Source organism: Ranitomeya imitator, chromosome 2, assembly GCF_032444005.1.
Source record: "Ranitomeya imitator isolate aRanImi1 chromosome 2, aRanImi1.pri, whole genome shotgun sequence".
Classification (NCBI taxonomy): Eukaryota; Metazoa; Chordata; class Amphibia; order Anura; family Dendrobatidae; genus Ranitomeya; species Ranitomeya imitator.
This window is the reverse complement of record NC_091283.1, coordinates 193907134-193912076: the sequence shown is the minus strand read 5'-3', so window position 1 is coordinate 193912076 and position 4943 is coordinate 193907134. Positions and strand designations below refer to the sequence as shown.

At 45.2% G+C, this 4943-nt stretch overlaps 1 long non-coding RNA gene across 1 annotated transcript; it reads right to left on the bottom strand.

Moving 5' to 3' along the window:
* Positions 1 to 2228: 2228 nt before the first annotated feature.
* Positions 2229 to 3926, bottom strand: LOC138662617 (uncharacterized). The gene is made up of 2 exons (XR_011318041.1): positions 3574 to 3926; positions 2229 to 2604 (listed from the first exon to the last, which is right to left on the bottom strand). It is a non-coding gene; the product is annotated as an uncharacterized lncRNA (long non-coding RNA).
* Positions 3927 to 4943: the final 1017 nt, after the last annotated feature.

The following is a 4943-nucleotide window of genomic DNA, read 5'->3' as shown; positions in this document are numbered from 1 at the left end:
GAAAACAGGCAGGTTGGTAACGTAGGTGCCGGAACGAGCTCCATGGATCCGAGCGATACATAACCATATCCAGTGGAACCTCTGGGGCTGAGCAGTGCCGACTGTATAAATCAGACACTCGTCCTCCCCAGGTTACGGAGATTGGGAGTAGTAGTGGGCACTGAAGCTCGGAAGGATGGTCCAAGTCTAAGAAGGGAGGAAGCTTTGTCATACACTGTTTCCAGTATCTCTGCTTGTGCTCAGTGAATGGAAACCTTAATCTGTTTTGTACAGATGCTGCTCGTCTGTGCGCTCATCAGGGGTGTACAGACATGGCGTATATCTCTCCACGGATGCCGCTCCATCAGTAAAACACCCGACTTTGTTAGGATTTGATGCCTGTCTTTCCTGTTGCTACCACAATATTTAGCAATGAGGAAGGTTCAGGCTGCGCCTTCCTCCCCCCCTCTTCCCCCCCCCACACACACATGCTGTCGACAGTCATCCATGGTGGGAACCTTTTTAAACGCAATTAAAAATATCAAAAAATTAAAAGACTTCAGTAGTTAGGAGTCCGGGTCCTATGATCTCTCAAATAAAGACTATGACGGGATGAGATAATCCATCCAGCAGGCACACAGTAGTGTACAGACCCAGAGACGTCTACATGTGAGGTAGAGGACACTTCCATAACGATGCCCAGTCCTCAGTGACCACTAGAAGCAATATCTGGATAAACTGTGACTAACGACTGATGAGCGGCTCTGCCAACGTTACCACGCAGTGATCGGTGACCCCAGTATTCGCCTCCTCCCAGTGCGGCGGTCGGGCCGTTATATGTGGATCTGTCTCCGGAAACCTAGATACCTATAAATCCTTTTACTTCCAGGGTGGTTGCATCGTGTTTGAGTGTCGGCGTGGTTCACAAAGCTGTTGTAATACGACGCTGGTTTTGGATTCTATGAAATGTGTGTATGTTATTAAATTGATACAAAAAGTTAATTAATTATGTGGTGGTCATTACTGAGGAATGCTGGATGTATGACAAGGAGGCAGCCACATTGTGTCCTGATAAAGGTGGGAACATGGCTGCCTCTTAATGTGCCCAGTTTTTTTGCATTATACGACGCACCCAGGTGTAGAGAGCAGAAATTATTAAAGGCCATTTCCTACTGATAGCCTTGCTATATGTACATGCACACAGTTCTGCTACATACACATGCGCACACACACATTGTCAGACAGCTCCCACAATGCAGTATCCTCCAGAACCATTTAATCTGGGATCTGTTTGAAGGTGTATTTCAGATAAGTATATTCAAGATTACCAGTCATCACGATTTAACCTGTTAAAGTAAAGGTTGGCCATAATGGATACCTGTAGTGAAAAATCTGTTTGATGCAATAGCCTCTTCGTGCAGCGGGGCAGGATTGTGGGCAGGGTCTTCGGCTGGGCCGTGTCTCTTCCGCATTTGTACGAACCTCCTTTTTTAAACTTTCCTTGTGCGGTGCTTCCGCACATTCATGTCCTGGCGTTCTTCAGCAAAATGGTGCTGGAGGCAAAGCATGCTCAGATCAACCTTACGGTCTCCACCAGAATGGCGGCGCCTGCGCAGATCGAGAACTCGTCATTGAGCCAAGATCCCAATCTGCGCATGCGTAACCATTGACACTATTTTGCTGGAGACCGCCGGAGGTTAATCTGAGCATGCGCCATTTTGCTGGAGAACGTTGGGATATGAATGTGCAAAAGCATGGAGAGGTCATAGCAGAGCCGAAGAACCTACAGACAGTCCTGGCCGGTGTACGAAGAGGCTATGGTACCAAAACTTCTAAGGGGAATTAAACAAGAACCAGGCTACAGATTTCTCCCCTACAGGTATCCATTAAATCATAATAACAGCCCTTATGGCCATACCTTTACAGGTTAAATCGTGATGACAGGTTCTCTTTAAAGACACGTGACACCTGTGATAGGGCTGCAACGTGACTGTGGTGGTCATCTGGAACCTGGCCGCTCAAATGTGTCCCCCAAAAACAAAAATGTGTCCCTGGTTGTTGGGTTGTGTCCTGTACTGAAGGTCCACTCCACTAACTACAATGGGGCTGACCTGCAATTCCAAACATCGTCACCAAGCAAGAGTGGCACTGTTTCTACAAAGGAGTAAATATTCTGAGTATTGTGGGAAAATGCTGCAGGACGGCGTTACTACTCCAGAAGCATGGAGCCATATACAAAAGATCGAGAATCTGGTTTATCAATCTTTTATTGAATTGGGAACACAAGAGTAAATGAAGCTCACACACGTCAGAGCGGAGTACACACAATGACCCAAGAACATACAGATGCCTGCACCTCCATGGAAGGCTGAGCTCAGACTAATGATGGCTGCTTGCTGTAGGAACAGTGCATGCTGCGATGATGAACATCGGTCAGTGTGAGATCTGCTGCCCACAGACAGGAAACAGGCTGGTGTGAACGCTGCCGTAGGCATCAAATACAGAACGCTGGATTGCAAGTGCCGAGAGTATACCAGAAGATCTCACACCTATGTACTGCGGCTAAGAGGAGCTGAGGGCTGTGACAGGAGCAGGCACCGGCAATGGTGGAGGAGGCCATGGCACCTGGAACACACAATATCATCTCACGTAAGGAAGATATCCTGGAACCTTAATGTCTGTCACAAGAGTGGCCGAACCCACAATACGGGCCCAGAGATCTGCGCCTTTTTATGTTCTTTGGGGGCGTGGCTCTCAGGATAATGTACAGCGACCTAAAGACACGCCCCTGAGGATCCTGCGAGCCACCGCCCCCGAGTAAAGACTCTTAAGATGAAAACTAATGTGAAGGTGCATATCTCTGTACGCATATGGCGGATTTAAAAACAACAAAAACAGAATAGTCGGGAGTAGTTGGAATAAAATAAGAGCAAAAACTGGCAAGTCCTCAAGTGAATGCTCTATGAAACCAATCATCTGTTATTTAGCTTATTGCATTTAGTGAGGTTTTTTTTTCTTCGATATATGTGAAAACTTTTCTAAAATTATAGGTTGAAGTCAATGGACTTGTGTATTAGCAACCTTAAAATTTAATAAATATATTTTTTCAAATAATTTTTTCCCCAAAATTCTATTATTTTTTTTTAAATTTACTTCCCTACAACAAAAGCCTTTATTGAATGTATAATTGTATTATTAAACATGCCGTACTATTACACCAGTCCACAAGAACTGTAAAATCTGTACAATGTAATAGTACACTGCATAGCGGGAATAGGTTAATGTGCCCGATAAGAATACCCCTCTAACTTCCGAGCTGCACAGAGTTGTTCTTTAGGCCGGTTTCACACATCTTGATATTACCGGTACCGGACATATCTGTGTCCGTGTGCAATACTTGTGGCAACCATGTGCCGCATCAGTACCACACATCCTGGCACCTGAGAAGCAGCTGTACTGTTAGCGCTGTTTCCCAGTGCCGGGTGCTGAAGACCGCTCTAAAAGGGCGCTACTTTTAATTAAAACCATTGTACTGTCAAAGTGACATAATCGATATACACATTACAGGGCAAACCTCACAAAACGTCACCTTACCTCAAACAGTGACTGCACGGTCATTTTTCACAATAATCTGCCGGCAAATGGACTGGACCACTTCTGAGGTGGTACCCTGACCCCCAATATCTGGAGTGTGCATCTGTCACGAAAAGAGAAGCAATCCATACACCGCTTCCGAAAATGCAAAGATCCAACCTCCCGCCACTAACAGCAGCTTGTATTCTGCATGTGATATAGTCTGTAATGGGGAAATGGCTGCCATCTTTGTACAGGTGCTTCTCACTAAATTAGAATATCAAAAAGTTAATTTCAGTTCTTCAATACAAAAAGTGAAACTCCTATATTATATAGAGTCATTACAAACAGTGATCTTCACGTGTTTATTTCTGTTAATGTTGATGATTATGGCTTACAGCCAATGAAAACCCAAAAGTCATTATCTCAGTAAATTAGAATACTTTATAACACCAGCTTGAAAAATGATTTTAACATCTGAAATGTTGGCCTACTGAAATGTATGTTCACTAAATACACTCAATACTTGGTCGGGCTCCTTTTGCATCAATTTCTGCATCAATGCGGCGTGGCATGGAGGCGATCAGCCTGTGGCACTGCTGAGGGGTTATGGAAGCCCAGGTTGCTTTGATAGCAGCCTTCAGCTCCTCTACATTGTTGGATCTGGTGTCGCATCTTTCTCTTCCTTTTAAGGCTGCGGTTATCCCGGTTGCTTGTGCACCTTTTTCTACCACACTTTTTCCTTCCACTCCCCTTTCCATTAATATGCTTGGATACAGCACTCTGTGAATAGCCGGCTTCTTTAGCAATGACCTTGTGTGGTTTACCCTCCTTGTGGACTGTGTCAATGACTGCCTTCTGGATATGTCAGGTCAGCAGTCTTCCCAATGATTGTGGAGCTACGGAAACAGACTAAGGGACCTTTCTAAACACTTAGGAAGCCTTTACACGTGTTTTATGTTAATTATTCTAATTTACTGAGATAATGACTTTTGGGTTCTCATTGGCTGTAAGCCATAATCATCAACATGAACAGAAATAAACACTTGAAATTGATCACTCTGTAATGACTCTATATAATATGAGTTTCCCTTTTTGTATTGAAGAACTGAAATAAATTCACTTTTCCAGGACGTCATCCTGACAGCACCCTGGAGGACGTCCTCCTCCCCTTGCTGGGACAGGAAACACACGAGTTTAAAAGGCCAAGTCCCACCCACAGTCCTCAGTGTTTTTCCTGTCCCTGCAAGGAAGGGACGCACGAGTGAGAAGCTGCGCAGGACTTGCCAGAGCTCAGGGGGATCGTGCGGCTTGCCAATACCCTTCCCCCTGTCAAGAGGCTCAGGGCAGAAACCCTCCGGTGGGGGGTCCCTCTGCTCCAAAGACCAGGA